Below are 20115 nucleotides of genomic sequence, written 5' to 3' on the forward strand. Positions count from 1 at the left end.
GTTATAGGAGAAAGAATGCTTACACACTCATTGTGGTAGGCGGTAAAATTCCTTCCCAAAATATCTATAGTCCAGAAATATCTAATCCATGAAATGTAGATTTACATTTTATATATAAGTTCATAAAATAATCACCTTTCATTACCTAAGGAACAAAATTTGAATAATTATCAGATGGGAAAAATATACTCAAAAGTCCCAGCTGTAGGTTCGAGAGGGGCATCATTAGGTAAGAACCATCAGAAAGATGTAAAGATGATATATTACAAGATAAAGGAAAAGACAACAATCCAGATTCTGAAGTTTCTGGAAAGCGGAACAGGAAGTAAATGTCTTTCCCACTACAATCATCTGAAAAATATTTTAGCTCTGTGGGGCCCTCAATTTTAATGTAGTGAGAATTATTTTAGATTTCTGTCCTTTAGAACTGTAAAATGATAAATACGGATTATTCAAGCCAATTAACTTGTAGAAATATTTTACAGCAGATTTGGTTTAGTAAAGTAACTCAAACACAGCCTTTTCCTGATGCACCTACAAGGATACCACATGTCCTAGTTTCTGAGAATAAGAAAAAGTTGCCACCAGCTTTGTACACATGTATGACGTACATAATACCAAGGGCCTAGCATTAATGAAGTCTTGAAATTCTAAATAATATTTAACTAAGAAGGTTCCTATCTTCATTTTCACATTTGGGGATCACTAATTAACAAAGTTATGTAGAAGTCTAGGGTAAGAATATAGAAATGAAATCTGTCTTCCAATATTATAAAGAAAATTTATGTCACTTTGATTTACAGTTTGTAAGGTAATAAAAAATAAGGCAAAACAGAAACGGTAAGTCTATTTTCTATCTTTCCTAAATTTCCAACAAAATAATAGAGAATCCAGTAAAGATACAGCAATCCCAGGATGTTATAGGATCACTAGATGGTGAAAAAAAAGTTAACAAAAATGGGTCCCCTGGAACAATGGGAAACAAAATCTATACATAAAAATTGTGATATAGCTAGAAAATAGTTTCTACTATGCTAAGTCTTTCTATTTTAGGTTTGTTTGCACAGCTAATTTTCACTCTTGGGAAATGACTAATAATACTCAAGTGTTTGCAGCTTATAACCCAGCAACAAATAATGATTCTAAATATTAACAAGCATGATACTAAGAGTAACCAAGGCTACTTGCATTGCGATAGCTGATAAAGAAGAATGATCTTGGGGAATAGTCAAACAATCTTGAATTTTTTTCATACCTTTCCAATTCTCCAACACGAGAAGTCCTAGTCTAGATATGTAAAATTTTAATAGAGGATTTTTATATATTTTTTTTGTTTTCACTAAAGCAAATACACTTTTCCTCTTTGGAAGCCTGACTTTGAACCAGTCAGACCTTCACCATTATTTTATAGACAAATGTTGACTGCTTTGGCTTAGGTGTTTTCTTGCCTTTGCATGTTGCTTTCTATTATTTTGGCAACTACATAGAAAAATAAGATAAATCCATTTTGCTTATGTTGGATTGTTCAAAGTCAAGATGTCTTCAGTTTTCTGTTCCCTTCTTCACTGCTGATTAAAGTTTAATTATTACTCTTTAAATGATAAAAATGTGATACTTTAACGTATATTCTTTTTGAAACTGGTGATTACAGGAGTGTCTGCGATTGTTTTATAATAGTTTTCAAATATTTTCTTTGGCTATTTTCATTATTGCCTTTGTTCTGTCTTCGAATCAGGAACACAAGGTTGTACAAAAGATCTTCCTAAGGAGTAGGATGTTAGGCAGAAAAAAATAGATGTATAATTAAACGTTTTCATCTCTTAAGAGACTGAAAAGCTCAGAAGACATTTTGTTATTACTGGTACGGTTAAGATGACTTGAATGTTTTGTTTCTTAAACTAAGTGAAATGCATGTACAATGTTACACTTATTCAAAAAAATGATTATGGTTTATTCTTTTCTGCTTCAATGAGATGAAACCTCTTACAAGGTTGGAGGGCATATTTAGTTTAGGGTAGAAGGGTTAATGTTAGAAAGCCAAGGGAGCACTGCCTATCACATATCAGTTAATTATGATTATGGCATATAGGTATATAATCACGCAAATATGAATTGAGTGAGAAATGTGTGATTTACACAATTGATTCAATGACAACTAATACCAGAAAATAATTCTCTACATTTATATTAACCATTATATCTAGTGAGGCTTTAACCTTTTTATAATACATATTTTAACATTTATGCCAAAATATTTGTTTATATGTAACTGTTTATTTTTAGTTTTTGTTGATCATGGGGCATGAAATCTTGACCTGGACGATGTCCGTCATGCCTTCAGCTCAAGAATATTGGTCTACCGCTTGAGCCACAGCCAGTTTTCTGGTGGGTCTTTGGGGATAAGTGTCTCACGGACTTTCCTGCCTAAGTTGGATTTGAAATATGATTCTAACAAAGTGTGCCTGAAATTAGGAAAGCTACTCCATTTGTAATAGCCCCACAAAAAATAATATACCTAGGAATTAACTTAACCAAAGAAGTAAAGGAACTCTATAATAAAAACTTTAAAAACTTGTAAAAGGAAATCAAAACAGAACTTAGAAAATGGCAAAACCTCCCATGCTCCTGGATTGGAAAGATTAACATCGTAAAAATGTCAATACTTCCCAAGGCTATCTACAAATTCAATGCAATACCTATCAAAATTCCAAACTCATTCTTCAAAGAAATAGAAGAGGCAATCCAAAAATTCATAAGGAACAATAAAAGACCCCGAATAGCAAAAATGCTCCTCAACAGAAAAAACACTGCTGGAGGAATATCAATACCATATTAAAAACTCTACTATAAAGCCATAGTAATCAAAACAGCTTGCTACTGGCTCAAGAACAGATCTCAGGACCAATGGAATAGAATTGAAAACCCAGAAATGAACCTACAGACCTATAGCCCTCTAATCTTTGAGAAGGGAGCTAAAAAAAAATAAAATGGAAGAAAGACAGCCTCTTCAGTAAATGGTGCTGGCAAAATTGGTTAACTACTTTTAAAAAACTAAAGCCGGATACTTATATATCATCCTGCACCAGAATCAACTCCAAATGGATCAAAGACCTCGAAGACAAAGCAGACACGCTGAAAACATTATAGGAGAAACCCTAGGTCTCCTTGGTGCAGGCCGAAATTTTCTGAATAGAGACCCGGAAACACAACAAATAAAAGAAAGGTTGGACAAATGGGATTGTATGAAGTTGCAGAGCTTCTGCATGGCAAAGGACATATCTAGCAAGATCAATAGAAAGCTCACGGATTGGGAGTAGACCTTCACCAGCCATACAAGTGACAAGGGTCTCATATCTAAAATATACTTATAATATAAATCCCCCAACAACAAATCCTCAAAGAAACAACTGCCCAATAAATAAGTGGGCTAAAGACTTAAAGAGAAACTTCTCTGAAGAAGAAAGGAGGATGGCCAATAGACACATGAAGAAATGCTCAGACTCCCTAGCCATAAAAGAAATGCAAATCAAAACAACATTAAGATAGGACCTCACCCCAGTTAGAATGGCTATAATCAAGAACTCTAATAACAACAGATGCTGGAGGGGATGTGGACAGAAGGGAATCTTACTTCATTGTTGGTGGGAGTGTAAATTTGTTCAACCACTTTCAAAAGCAGTATGGAGTTTCCTCGAAAGACTTCACATAGAGCTCCCCTATGACCCAGCAATCTCACTTTTGGGCATTTACCCAAATGTTTACAAACAAGACCCCACTGAAGCTACCAGCACAACTATGTTTATTGCAGCATTATTTACCATAGCTAAGGTATGGAACCAACCCAGATGCCTGTCAGTAAATGAATGGATCAAGAAAATATGGTATATATGCACAATGGAATTCTATGCCTCCATCAGAAAGACTGACAGTGCCCCTTTTGTTAGGAAATGGAAAGACTTGGAAAAAATTATATTAAGTGAAGTAAGCCAAGCCCAAAGAAACATAGGTCCCATGGTTTTCCTTATTTTAATATCTAGTATATGTATGAGTCAAGCGGAAAATATGTAGTATATGTATGAGTCAAGTGGAAAATGTCAGATAATGTGATGTTAGGAAAATGAACCCTTAGATATGTATTTAAATGTTTTTTTGTCTTTCATTCATTTGTTTCTAACACATTTATTAGATTATTTCTTTGTTGCTTTGTATGTCCCTCCCCCACAGCATAACCCCAGCTTTCACTATATTTGATGTTGGTATAATTTGTGCAGGAGAAGGGGAAAAACAAGTCGTTTAAGGATACAGGTGGACCCGTTCCAATGAGAAGTACAAGTTGTTATGTCGAAAACGAACTTTACAACTTTGGTGGGGGGGGGAGGATTGGGTGTTGGGGCCCGGGAGGCTGGGAAGGGAAGTGAAGGGTAAAAAAAGGAGGAGGCTGAAATGCTTGATAAGAAATGTACTCATTATCTAGCCCAGGTAACTGTAAGCCCTCTGTACAGTATGTTCACAGTAAAAAATAAAAAAGAAATATGATTCTCACCTATCAGCCTCCTTAGTAGCTAGGGTTACAAACACGAGCCATTGGTGCCTAGTTATATAATTATTTTTTACACATTTATGAAGTATTGACTGGTAATCCCATTCATTTATATGTTGTTTAATGATCAAGCTACATCATATCCATTAATTTCTGCATGTAACACTTCTTTATAGTGAGAATGCTCAAAAACTTATCTTCTGGCTATGATGAAATATCTATTCTTAACTATAATCACTTTGCTTCTTGTTGTATAGCATTAATATATTTACTTTTAGTCATGGAAGTCTGCTAATTAAAGTTATATCAAACATGAATGGTAAAGTGAAAGAAATTCATAGTTCCATTACATGTTGAAAGAAAATGATTATGCATTTTTTCAATTATATTTCTTTGGAATGTGTAATATTCTTTGATTTAACTTAAAATTGATAACAATTATATTATATCAAATTGATTCAAACTTGTATTTGAAAATTGCACACAGCACAAATATACTTCCACTTTCTTCTAACACATAATTAAAATAACAGTATAGGAAAGTTTGGTGTTAGCTGTTCATGTGTAGAATCATAGAAACTCAGGAGGCTAAGAGCTGAATATTTTAGTTCAATATCAGTCCAAACAGACAAAAATGTGAAAACGTATCTCCAATTATCTAGCAGGAAGCAGAAGGTGAGGATGTGGCTCAAGGAATGGCGTGTCATAAGCCATGAGCAAAAAGTACAATAGAGACTATTAAACATTGAGTTCAAGCCCTAAAAATGGCATATACACAAAAGACAACAGCAAAAAAGTAGTATAAACATCAATAATAAAGACAAAATAGTAGAAAAGATCATGAGAAATGTTGTGTGAACATCTGGAAGTCAGAAATCATTTGACAGAATTTTGATTCATTAGAGGTAAAAGTCACAGTATAATTTTAACAATCTCATTGAAGTTATTTCTGTTGAAACCTGGCTATTGGGTAACATGTGAAAGAGCACACTGGATTACCTGACATAGCAGACATTGCCTGTAACTATACACCATCCCACTCTGCAAAAATCTAAAATCATGCCTGTTAATTTAAAAAGAACCTCTTGCTAGAGACTTTTTGGTCCACACAGACTGGGGTCCTTATTTTGAGGCTTCAGACCAGTGCTTTCTTAACTAACCACTCCTGTTTTACTCTCCTTCACTGGTGAAGCTATACCCTAAGCTGGCACCAAGCCACTCCCTAGAATAGGGCAAGAGCATTTGCTGATGCTCTTCCAACTTCTCTCTGTGGCTCTGGATATCCAGACTCTTGTAGCTAGGATGGGTTACTTTGATGTCCAGGTTGCCTCAAACTGGAGATAAACATGTAATGGATATGTCAACCTGAGTTAGTTTCAAACTATGATCTTCAGATCTGAGCCACTATGCTCAGCCCAGTATTTCCAGTAAGTTACTTAATCTTTCTGACACTCAGGTTCTTCCTGTGTGGAAAGTGAAAAGAATTACTTTGTGGACCTATGAATCCAGTGGGAGTTATGACTATGTGCAGGATGTGTGGACAGAGTCTGACACTCTCATAAAACTACTGGTATTTATATTGAAATGAATTCCAGGAATTGGAAACAAGAGTAATTTTTCTGTTCTTGTTTATCCTTTTATGGATATTGAAGGAGCCACAGAAATTCAAGGAGAACGGGGAAACCAATGCACCAGTTGTACGCTGTAGATATTATATTCACAATGAGCTAAACTTGTGGACAGGGACAGGATGGAAAATCAGAGAGAGAACAAAGTGATGCGATTGTCAAACAAGAAGTGATCTCATTAGCGACTTGTAAAATGGTGATCTGTATGTACACTACCTTAACAAAAACTATTTGAAAAATCCAGGTTGATGATTCTCTATCCCAGTTTTTGTAGAGGTCCTTAAGACTCAGGTTCACCTGGAGTTTTTGAAGGTCACATTATATGATAATTAATGTAGAGCCAGAATCTCTTAAGAAATGTTATAAAAAGTATTTCATTCTGAGTACCTCTTTCTCTTTGAGTGGCGATTCTATATGTTGTTGTCAGAGCTAAATTTTTACTTTTTGTTTTTAGTACTTGTCAGGTGTTGAATCCTTCTTAAATCTTTGTGACAAAGGTCTGCTATATCTTGGCACCCTGCCCATAACTAAAATGGTAATTAATCTTTGAAATTATTGTACTTGAGTATGAGTTTTATTTATTGATTTAATTTGTCGGCGGTGATGAACTCTGGGCCTGGTTGCCATCCCTCAGCTCTTCAGCTCAAGTCTAGTGCTCTACCACTTGAGCCACAGTACCACTTCTACCTTTTTCTGCTTAGGTGGTGCTGAGGAATCAAACCCAGGGTCTTGTGCATTCAAGGTAAACTGTCTACAACTGATCCACCTTCTCAGCCTATCAAGCAAATCTATTGAGCAAATATATTCAATTGCCACTAGACAAATTCAAAATTATGAAATATCTGATATTTTAATGAATAAAACTGTTATCATTGATACTAGGAAGTGTTTGTCTCCCCGTACCAAACACATGGAGGAGGGTTTTTTAAACTAAAACTACAAAAGAAATTTTAAGCTCTTGTTGCTAACAAATGTGTCCAGGTGTTATTACATTAAATAGAAAATTCAAAATGTTTTTTCTTCATGAATACAGACATCAAAGGTCTTATAATTCTTATTTCAAGATGCAAATTAAAGGGGAAAAACAGTCAGGAGGTAAAATTTATGTTGAATGTTAATAGTTAAAGAGGAAAAGAAGATCCTAGATGACAAATTAAAGACAAAGCAATATCAGAGAACTATATGCTCAATAATAAATAAGAAGGTTTAACTGAAAAATTGAGCTGGAATGTGCACATCAAGCAAAAGCAAGAAATCAGAGCTTACCACCAACAAAGAAACACCATAATGCATATCTCAGACAAAGGAAAAAATTCCTTGTCCTTGATTTCAATGATACATATAACTCCCCCATAAACGCGCGCAAGCGCACGCGCCCGCGCGCGCGCACACACACACACACACACACACACACACACATACACACACACGAATGTATGCAACAGTTCAATCTACTCACATCCATTCAACATGAATCAAAGATCTTCCTATAATATTTGGAACTTTAAAATATTCCACTCTTGGAAATAATTGATAACAGATGCATAAGCAAATATTTTCTGAATAACACTCTGTTATGTAAATGAGAATTTCTGATGGTTGTAGCTACTTAAAATATCTCTAAATCTCGAAAGAATTAAAGAGACAATACGAATTTGGGACTATAATTCTACTAGCTATTCTGCAAAGGTTTAATAAGAAGTTATGAGATCCAATATTAAATACCAAATTAATACATTAATACATGTGTAAGTGAAGTAAAGACAGTTGTCAGAGACCCATGCTGCCTCCAATTCTCAGCAGGCTGCACACTGTTACACCTTTGATTCTGCTGTGCCAGGCCCACAGTTCTTTTCCCTAGAGCCGTGGCCCTCCTGGGGTTGTGGATGGGGCTGTGTGGAGAGGGAGGAGGCCGCATGGGAGGCCGAGCTTTGGTTGGGGCTAAGGGCGGTGGGGAGAGGATGGTGGGGAGGCCCTGACAGAGGCTGTGAAGGGAAGAAGAGGCAGTTGGCTAACAGCTCATGCAGCAGCAGCCCTAAAGGCAGCTGGGTTCTGGGGAGTGTCTGTGAGGTGTGGAATTTGGGGTGAATTTGCTAGGGCCTGTTTGCTTGGTGAGGAGAAGAAGAAGTCTCTAGTCCCACCCAAACAGATAATGAAAAATGAGACAACCAATGCCTGAAGATTTTCAAGAACAAAGGCAGGGACTTATAGGTAACCTCTCGGGGCAGTGAGGACAGCAAGGCTGGGCCTGTGGTTGTCATGCCTCTCTCGATGCCCTTGGAAGTGAGGGCCAGCTCTGCTGTGGGCTAGGCCTGGCTTTTGCCTTGAAGCAGGCACCAGGAATTGTCAGCACAGCCTCAGCCTGCCCCAAGGAGGTGGCCTGTTGTGGGTGCTGTAGCCTGGGAAGCTGCTAGGAGGGTATACACAGAAGGGCACAGGAAGCATGGCTGGTCGGCTCTGCTCCAGGCCAGCCAAGCTCAGGGCCACATGGGAAGTTCCAGCTCTGGACAGGATCAGGCACTGCTCCCAGACAAGTAGGGCCTCTGCGGACCTGTGCAGTGGCTGCCACGTGTGGGTTGTGAACCTCCTTAGAATGGCCGAGGAGTCTCAATGGAGAGGTGCATTTGCTTCTGTGCCTCTCCCATCTTCTGGATTCCTGCTCTCCTCCTGCCTCCTGCCATGTCCAACTACAGGAGTCAACTTCTCCAAGCCACTGAGAGGCCATCCCAGAGATGTTCACAGGGCTATTCAGGCTGCTTCACCATGCATGCAGGGCTCACAGGGTGCCATCCTCCAGGCAAAGCATACCCCCATTTCAGCTTGGCGACCCCGGCCTAGAGGACCAAAAACAGCATTCTTACACAGAAATCCAGGAGTACACAAGGCTGTCCTGAAGTCTAAGGCATCCTTTCCTTCCTCGTGCTCTGGTGTGGAGCAGCTGTGGAGCCAACTGCAACATCATGAATGATTATCTAAAAAGAAGAGGGAAAAAGCTTCATTGTCCCAGATACAGCTGTCCCTGGGGTTCTCTGTGTACACTAGTCTTGTGCTTAGATAAGGATCCCCAAAGACCACCATGAAGCCAGTCTGATGTGACCACATTAGAGTCATTTATTGCAAACTCGAGCCTGGACTCACAACTGTCACCATTGCAGTGGGTCAGAGTTGAGAGCCCAGACCCTTCAGTTAACTGGGTAATCTTATTACAATCTTATTGGCTAGAGAGTGCAGGCTAAGCAATAAAGAACAATTTGTGGAGGACAAGGGAAAAAAAAACAAATCGCTTAAATAGGGATACAGGTGGACCCATTACAACAATGAGATGTAAATGTTCTTATGGAGAAAAATGAACTTTACAGCTTTGGTGGGGGGGAGGGAGGGAGGAGGATTGGATGAGGGGCGGGGGTAAGGATGGGAAGGGATGGGAGGGGGAAACAAATGCTTGATAAGAAATGTACTCATTATCTTGCCCATGTAATTGTAACCCCTCTGTACAGTATTTTCACAATAAAAAAGTAAAAATAAATTAAAAATTAAAAAAACCTGTAGCTTTAGGTACTTCCTGTCATCCGCTGATGGCTATTGCTACGGGAGTAATGGGCAGAACGTTATTGTTGACATTTCATGGTTTTTCCAGGAACCTGAATTCTAACTTTCAGTAAAAGTCTACTTACAATGAGTACTTTCAGTAAAGGTCTTCACAATGGATACTTTCAGAGTATTCGGAGTCTAAGTCTAGAATGCCTGTACTTTGGCAAAGACTTCTCACTAGGTGTGTGTGTGTGTGTGTGTGTGTGTGTGTGTGTGTGTGTGTGTGTGTGTGTGTGTGTGTTGTGTGAGAGAGTCAGACACAGCTGAGGTTTGGGGTAAAATACTCCTGCCCTTCAGCATTGAGTTTTGGTATCTATTTTTTGTCCCACCTCCCCAATTTTGAGTTCTGAAGTTGTCCTTCTAAATTCTTTTATCATTTGATCTTCTTGATATTCAGATTCCTAAGGTCTGCTTATGAACTTCAACATTTTCTTCATGAAGGCGATGTCTTTCTTCTAACTTTTATGAAACCCTTTGCTCTCTTTAAATGCAGTTTGTGCTGTGTTAGTGGTTTTACTTAGCCTAGACTGTGATGGCCCATGCTGTGACTGTTAATTCTGAGATCAGTTTAGGCCAATATGAGATACTATATTTTCAGTATATCAGTGAAAGAAGTTCAGCATCTTTATTGAAACAATTTCCTGGCTGTAAATACAAACAAAAACATCCAGTGATATAAATGTACAATCTGTTGTTTTTAGTTAATTGTGCACCACTGTAATGAAAAAAAATCTTTTTACTAACTGAGTATTAGTAATGGGAAAAAATCAAACGTTATAAATCTTTAAAATCGATCAAATACCAAAAGAGAAAGAAAGACACTAATCAGGAATGAAGGAAAAATGTAAGTGTTTAATAAATAAATGAAATGTTTGAGATTCATATACACATAGGAAATAAGAAGGAAAATAAAGAGTAAAGTCACTGAGATCCTATCTTACACACCAGAATAGCTATCACCACTCAAATAAATATAATGCTGGAGAGGTTGAAATAAATCTGGAACTATATTTGGATTTGTGGCATTGTAAACTAGTGCAACCCATAGGGATATCTTAATGGAAGTTTACACAATATCAAAAAGACAGATATGTTGATGTCCTTTACCACCATTGGATGCATATTGAAGGAATATAAATCAACATGAACATCCATGTTCATGGCAGCAATATTCATAGAAACCAAGCTGTGTAATCAACCTAGATGCACCAGAAAGAGGAAATGATTAAAATGTGCTATTCATAGCTGTAAACATGTTCTGGTATATGAGAAGTGAATGTTTCTACTGTATCATTGTTAAATATTTTTAATATATACCTAATCCTACTTTCACTAGGTTTTGTGGCATTGTGTTTTTGCTTTAATGAGGAACATCCATATTGATTTTCAGACCAGTTACAATAGGTTGAAGATATCCTATAATATGTGGATATTAGATCAAAATTTAAATATATCCATGAACACATAGCGGACCATCATATATAGTTTATAATTTGAACCAATTTTAAGAAGGCAACGGTTGGGGAAATAGACGCTGTTACATGCTTAACAAATACACAGCCATGGAAAAATACAAAAATATGTGAAACTAATTACTGCTAATAGTAAAACATTTTCCTCAAGTTTTAACAATGAAACTATTAAAATAATAATAACATCAAATAAATATGCCATGGAAGAAAATGTACCATAGATGTACGTTTCCCCATAATTTGTTTTACTTTATAACAAATGGATTAGGAGAAAGTGTAATTACATATTTGAAGATGCTAATACTTTCAAGTGTCATTGATTGAATCCAGGAAAGGAAATTAACAGAGAAGTAGAGAGTAAGAACAACCTGGGGTATGGATAAAGATACTCAGTAGAACTTTGAGGAAAGAATGAGTTCCGTTTTCCTGATCAAAATAGAGCTAGGACAGCTAACTTTTGATAGAACACTTGTAATGTAGAGCAGTGGAGTTAGTAATTTAGGTAGTAATTTATTACTTTTATTCCCTAATCTTTTGATGTGATTCCCAAATGATGTGAGTTATCCTAGCATTTTCTTTTTTTGGGGGGGGGGGGATCCGGTTGTGGGGCCTGAACTCTGGGTCTGGGCCCTGTCCCTCAACTCTTCAGCTCAAGGCTAGTGCTCTACCATTTGAGCCACAGTGCCATTTCCAGCTTTTTTCTTTTTGCTTATGTGGTGCTGAGGGATTGAACCCAGGGCCTCAGGCCTGTAAGTCAAACTTTCTACCACTGAGTCACCTTCCCAGCTCCCTGATTCTAGATTTTCTGAGCCCTTTTTTTCACCCAAAGTTTCTAATTCCTCACCCTGCCAATGGTTCTTCTGCTACTCTCATTTCTCCTTGTTTCTGAACTAAACTCCTGTAATCTTTTGTTTCATGAGAAAAAGCTGGAGAAATATGAGGATGGCTTGGAGTCTGAGCTAACATCCCCTCCAGCTTGGAGGATCTGGTAAAGGACTTCCACTTGGCTCTCAGAATATGATATTAATTGACCTCTTTGGAAATGGAGAAACTCACTCCCTCAGGCAGAATCTGTCATTCCTTGACTTTCTCTGAAGAGATTTGATACTAGGGCACAAATCAGAGAATGAGTTTTCCCATTGTCAGAAGGAACAGGTTGAAAACTAAAAGTGGCCTCAGGTCCCAAACGGCCAGTCAGAAGCCAAGAGATCACACTTTCCTCCTCATCAAGGACCTTCTGGTAGGAATAGAGTCTGAGCAAAGTCTAAGATGGATATAAACTGAGACTGGGCCTAAGGAGGAAACAAAAGAATGACCCTCTCTTTGATTACAAGGGAGTTATGTATTGAGACATGACAACTTCCTTCATCTCACTGCCACTTTGCAGGAGGTCAGTTTCATCAAAGGAGAAGTTGTTAAATGTTGTGACTGCCAGTTTGCTCTCTAGGCTGTTGTCTCTCTCACCCTTCTCATGTCAGGAATGCATTGCTTCTTTCAGGCACTCAACTACCTGTCCTGACTCCTAGGCAGGAATACTGTAGGCTCTTCTTTGGCTAACCTCTTGCATTTAAGGTAGAATAGCCCCAGGCTATGCTCATGTCAAAAGGTAGATTCAAGAGGTGAAAATAAGCTCAGATTTGTACAGAACAACAATCATATTGAAAAAAATTAAATTAAGTTAATAGTTAAGTAATTTAGGGTTTATAGCCACAAAATTAGGTAATTATTAGTAATACATCTAGAATCATGGATTAGGAAGAGAGCAGTAAAGTAGGTTCAGGATACAATGGAAAGACACACCATAGCCATAACAGGAGATGAGAGTATGAAGGAAATATTGGCATAGGTCCATTTACTATCTTAGGAGTGACCTTGGATAGGAGGCTTTTAGAATAATATCTAAAAGAGAGTGACTTGCGGGGCACTGGTGGCTCACACCTGTAATCCTAGCTACCCTGGAGGCTGAGATCTGAGTATTATGATTCAAAGCAAGCCCAGGCAGATAAAGCCAGAAGTGGTCCTGTGGTTCAAGTGGTAGAGCACGAGCATTGAGCTCAGGGACAAGGCCTAGGCCCTGAGTGCAAGCTTTAGGATCAGCAAAACAACAAGAAACAATAATGATAATAGAAATAAAAGGACTTAAAGATATGCGATGGAATGATGATCATGTGTAACTGTTTAGGGAACATAAAAGGAGAAAAAATTTGGAGCAAAATGGTATCTATTTTTTACTAATCAAGAATGCAAAGCAAATGCCAAATTCCTCTTCTCAAAAACTTCTAAACTTGGGCTGGGAATGTGGTTCAGTGGTAGAGTGCTTGCCTTGCATGCATGAGGCCGTGGGTTCTATTTTTCAGTGCCACATAAGCAGAAAAATCCAGAAATGCTGCTATGGCTCGAGTGGTAGAGAACTAGCCTTGAATTGAAGAGGTGAGGTACAGTGCTCATGGCCCAGAGTTCAGGCCCATTGTCCGGCCTGAATAAAAACAAAAAAATAAAACAAAAGAAAAAACTTCCAAACTAATCTTTTCTCATAATTGAAGAGAGGCTCCTTTTACAGAAATTCTCCTTATCTAGTTCAAGCTCATCAGAACTTCAGTAGACTTTTCCTGTTGAGATATAATGCCCCTAACTCTACTGAACCTAATCATGGCTAGGAAAGTATGGACATTGATATGTTTGTTTTATTTTTCCTTATAAATATATAATACTGTCAGTTATTATATAATATATATTATAATATAGAATATATTATACATTGTATTATATATTAAATATATTATAACATGTATTATGTATTAACAGACTGCCTAATTTTAGATGTAGGAACAGGCAACATATTTAAAGAAAAATGATTGAATATATGAGTTATTTCTCTACCACAGGACAACACCAGGGTTCATTCTTATTACACAGAGAGCAACATAGGAAAGCGATGCCCATGGATGTGGTTCTCTGGATTATGGATATTGTGATCTCATATATATATATATGAAATAGATCATATATATTTACATATATATAACATATCGTTTATTAATAGTGAATATGTAAAACTATAACAACAGATAAATAAGTAAATACCTATGTGCACACACTCCCAGTCACCTTCATGTATAAGAATTTCTTTTCTTGCTCCTATTCACCAACACAGAGAGTATATGAGTTGCCCTTGAATTGACCTGGAAGTTCTTTATCGGGATACTGTAGCTTCACATCCACTGTTCCCTAAGTAGCCAGATGCTATGGATTCAATAACAAAAGTGTTACAGGCAAAAGTATCCACCCTGACACACAGAGGAACTTGGATTTCAGAAATGCCACAAAAAAGTGGAAGGTACAGCAGTACTTTTCAAAATTGAATAGATTACATATTTATTAGAAATCTTGTAAGAAAAAAACTTCAGTGTTGGATGATACACTTGAAGAAAACTACAGTTTAAATTACATATAGCCAGTGCTGCAATAGACAATAAATAAGAATTAAAAAAATAAATTATATATGACATCAAATTACAAAGTTCCAGGGCATTGCCCTACTCTTGAGAACTAGCGTAATCCATATTAAAAATAAGTAAAAGAAAAGATGAATATTTTATACCAAATTTCAAAACATACTATATGTTATACAAAGGAAATGCAATAAGCATGCATTTTACAGTCTAGTAACATGATATGGTATGAAGAATCTGATTAACTGATTCATAAAAATCAATACAATGCAGTTAAAACATCCGATATCTCAAGTGTCAACTTAGCAGAATACTTTCAATCTATGGTGTCTATTTTGCATATTATTCAGCCCTATCCATCCCACCATGGCGTAAGGCTCTTCCTGAGAAAGTCCAGAGATCGGTCTACTGTGAGTGCTCAATGTAGACCTGTTCCCATTCTCTTTTATTTGGGCATGTGATAGACTGACTATCTGTTAACTTGCCAAAGGCACAATTTAGACAGGCTTCCAGTAATGATATTATAGCTCTCAGAAAAAAAGGGAAATTGAAGACAGAGGGAAAATCTACCAGATCCCTGAATGATTTCTATCATTGTGCTAAACCTGTAGCTTTCTATTGACAGTTGAACAAACTGCAGTAATTGCCACTCTAACCACATGTCCAAAAAGCGTCTTTCTAAATATTGGCCTATTTTCACTTTGGTAAAACAAGACACACTATTATGGCCAAGTTTTACTTAAACTATCAGCTATAGTTGACCCAAAGGATAGTTGAACTTACCAATTTCTTAAATTTTAGGTCATTACACAATCACTTCATAGACTTTAACCATTAAAAATACCTACCCATATAAGCCTGCATTACATACTTATTACTGTTTTTCTTCATTTGTCATGTTTTACATATTTGTGTATCCCAGGACTTAGCTCTGTAATATTCCTTCTCATGGTTGTTACCACTGAGTACAGTAATTATTTCTGTATTTTTTCTCCAGTTCTGTTTTATTTAATTCAAGTCCTTAATAGCATCCTGTCTACTGACAACTCCTAAGTACTGATTTTAGCAAACTCAAAAGATCCCAATGTGAGTTTTGATCTCTATCTACAAACCAATCCCTCATTACTATTTGATTAAGTGATAAATCTTCCAGCTGTCTTTTCAAAATACCTTGGAGTCATCAGACTTACATACTTTTTCACACCTCATATTTAATCTATGACCAGGTTTCGACAAATAAACTCACTGTATATTTTAGGAACTACACACACACACACACACACACACACACACACACATATTTGTATATGTATATATATATATATATATATATATATATATATATATATATATATATATATATATATATATATGGTATATGAGTGCCAGAAGTATGACTTAAATTTGGGGCCTAGGTTCTTTTATTTTTCTTTTTTTGGGAGGGGGAGGGTCCAGTCATGGGCCTGAACTCTGGGCATGGGTGCTGTCCCTCAGCTCTTCAGCTCAAGGATAGTGCTCTACCACTTGAGCCACAGCGCCACTTCCAACTATTTTCTTGTTGCTTATGTGGTGTTGAGGAATTGAACCCAGGACCTCATGCATTTAAGGCAAGCGCTCTACCACTGAGCCACCTTCCCAGCCCCTTACTTTTCTTTTTTGCTCAGGCTTTAGTTGGTATAATGATCACCTACAATGTCATTACGCACACCCTTTTCATTTAAAAATATGTATTTGAGTCTGGCTTCCTTCACATAATGATTTTTTTCCAAGTCTTTCCATTTTCTTAAGAAAGGGGCTGTGTCATTCTTTCTGATAGAAGCATGAAATTCCATTGTGTGTATATATATATATACCACATTTTCCTGATCCATTCATCTATTGAGGGGCATCTGGACTAGTTGCATATCTTTGATCTGGTAATAATGCTGCAAAAAACATACTTGTGCTGGTAGTTTTAGTGTTTTATTTTTTAGAGTCCGGTCGTGGGGCATGAACTATGGGCATGGATGCTGTCCTTCAGCTCTTCAGCTCAAGTTTAGCGCTCTACCACTTGAGCCACAGTGCCACTTCTGGCTTTTTTCTTTTTGCTTATGTGGTACTGAAAAATCGAACCCAGGGCCTCTTGCATGTAAAGCAAACACTACCACTGAGCCACCTTCCCAGCCCGAGAGAAGATATTTTAACTTATTTTGTACAAGTAAATTATTATTAAGCAAAGCTAATTAAAATAATTACTTATTTACTCTTCAGAGGATGAGTATAGTACTCTTGGATATTTTAGAGGAAAAGACTTTAGACTCATTACAACTGATGGCTTGCATTGAAATTACAGGCTAAACTTCCTTCTTCATGAAACAAAAGCTTCAGTTCTTTCATAATTAGAATTACAAAATCATAATACCTGCATGATGATTTGTTTTCCTCTCCTATTTTCAATTCCATTCTTCATCCATTAGGTATCTAGAGATAAATTCGACAAATGACCATGAGGGGGATTGCTGGCTCCAGAGCTATGTACATTTGACCATACAAAATGATGCTAATTGAAATGAACTCCAAGACATGGAAACAAGTACTTTTTTTTTTTTTCAGATACCAACCTTGATGTCGGAAAGTAGTGTATCTTGATCTTATTTTATTTCATTTGTCTTTGATTTATCCCTGGACATCTCTGTCTTGATTCTGGTAACTTCCATCTTGTATATACATTATCAGATTTGGAGAAGGAAAGGGAAATAACATAATGATCAAAGAAGTGATCCATTGCAACAATGATATCCACAAGACACTATACTGGCAATGAACTTTACAACTTTGGGGTGGGGGGGTAAGGGTGGGAGTGGGAAAGGATAGGAGAACAACAATGGAGTGGGCAACAATATTCAACATGGAATGTACCTTACTCATGTAACTGTAACCAATCTGTACAGTACCTTTAAATAAAATACAATTTAAATAAGTGAACCTACCCTAGAAAAAAAAATAGCCTTTCAAAATAACCCATCTGTAGGGCTGGGACGGTGGTTCAGTGGTAGAGCGTTTGCTTTGCATGCATGAGGCCCGGGGTTCAATTCCTCAGCACCACATAAGCAAAAAGAAAAAAGCCTGAAGTGGTGCTGTGGATCAAGTGGTAGAGTGCTAGCCTTGAGCTGAAGAGCTGAGGGACAGTGCCTAGGCCCAGAGTTCAGGCCACACTACCGGACCCCAAAATAACCCATCTGTAATAGTACTTGTGAGGGATTCTAGAGTCAAACTGTTATACCTGGAAAGGGATATATTGGGAAGCCATCTCAAACGACAATCAAAAGGCTGAGAGCTGTGCTCTGGAAAGGTCAAACAGTTAAGGGAAGACAGGCATATGGGTTATTACCTCAAAAGTATTTGAGTTAGAGCTGTTGTACACTAAAAGTTTAAGACTTTGGAGACAAGATGGACGTCTGTGCTATGGTTGTATGACTATTGCTTCCTTCTGCTCCCTAAAAATAAGGGATTCAATTATCACTATGTATACAAACAATACCTCAGTTAATAGTTGTAACCACAAGCTAGATTGATGCCTAAGTTTGTGGACATACCTGTAGCCACTCACTATCTCACCCCTGTAGTAGAATGAATATAAAGCATGTTAAGCAGGATTTGAGGGTCCAGAAGATAGCAATGAGGCTTTGGGTCCTCTGGTGTCTCTTTCCTATCACTTCCTGTGATTTCTCAGTTCTATGGCCAGGTATCCCATCATCTTTGCTGTTCTATGGTTGTGGTTAGTGACAGTACTGATATTTTGAACACCTCAAAACAAACTATGGAAAAACACTTCCTCAAAGAAAATTTACAAATGAATAGGAGCACCTGAAAAGGTACCAAACATCAGCAGTCACCCTATGATCCTCTAGCAAGAAAGTATAATTCAGGAGTATTTTAACTTCTGATAATATAAGCGATGGACAGTTGTCCCATTTTTACATTTGGTATTTGATATTGCATGAATTTTCAGAAACGCATATACATTGTGAAATAATGTTATTTTTTTGTTTTGGGGGGGATTTTTAATTTTTTATTTGTTTTTTATTGTGAAAATAATATACAGAAAGGTTACAATTACATGGTCAAGGTAATGAGTACATTTCTTCTTTATTTTTTTACTTTATTTTGAAAATACTGTACAGAGGGGTTACAATTAGAGGGGCAATATAGTGAGTATATTTCTTATCAAGCATTGTATTCAACATGGAATGTACCTTACTCACAAACCTCATCACTGAAGTGATGATACTAATGTCTTATCTCAGTTGCCTGATTCCGACTTAGATGAGTGTGAATTGCATAATTATGAACATTTCTCCATGAAACTTAACAGAATGAAATTTGAGGGTCAGGCCACGCCATACCTCTAAAGATTTTACATATATTACAGTAATACACACCTAAACGGCTCAGTGCTCACAGCAAATTGGTGTGTTATAATTGTCTTCAAATCAGAAATACTCTACAGTTTAAAGTAGAATGATGGGCTGTACATTTTCAATACAAGAGTGATGATCATCCCCTGCAATTATTCTCAGTGGAAAATCCTTCCTATACATTTTACTGACTTAGCTTCTACTCTGTGCTTTACCATTATCAGGGAACGTCACACTGTATCCAGCTACAATACTGCAGCAACCTTAGCTGCCTTTGAATTTTAGCTCTAATCTTAATACCAAGGTCAGTTCTGCAACTATAATCACATCATTAGTGGACACCTGAACTTTCCAAGCTTGGTTAAAAATTCAGCTATCATTTCTCATTGCCAGTGTTAAAGATCTCACTCCATTAGATTTATTGTCTTTCTTATTGTATTTCCAACACTGCCTTAGATGTTGGTTTTTGATATAGAGCTTTTAGTTTGCGTTTGATTTATGGAAGTGTTAGTGATGCCAGTTGAACTGCATATATTATAATGTAAGTAATTTGATGTTTTGACATATGAATTTAATTTTGGCAATTGAGGAAGTCAATACACATCACTCACAAAAGTTTCTTTATATGTACTAGTATTGCTTTATTGTGAACTTCCTAAAAGCCAGTCATAGGAGCACTTGTCCTAATCCCATCACTTCTGTCACTGAGACGAGGCTTGAAAGGTCCAGACCACTTGGCACTTTATAGTGAGGAGGTTTCTACAATGAAGGGTGAGAGAATAGAAAACAGAGCAAATGAATCTTCCAAGTGTTTTGTTACATGTTCTTTACACTTAGCCATTAAGACACCATAATAGTATTTTTATGACTTCTTACCTACTCTTTTCTTGTTCTGAGATGTTTTATTTATGGATCTCTAAGAAATCATGTAAGAATCATATAATAAATCTATAAATCACATAAGAAATCTTAATAGTTTGTTAGGGATATATAACCTAAAAGGAATAATTATAGGAAAGTATTAAGCACATAAAA

This window comes from Dipodomys spectabilis, unplaced genomic scaffold (genome assembly GCF_019054845.1).
Source record: "Dipodomys spectabilis isolate Male_0828 unplaced genomic scaffold, ASM1905484v1 ptg000242l, whole genome shotgun sequence".
Classification (NCBI taxonomy): domain Eukaryota; kingdom Metazoa; phylum Chordata; class Mammalia; order Rodentia; family Heteromyidae; genus Dipodomys; species Dipodomys spectabilis.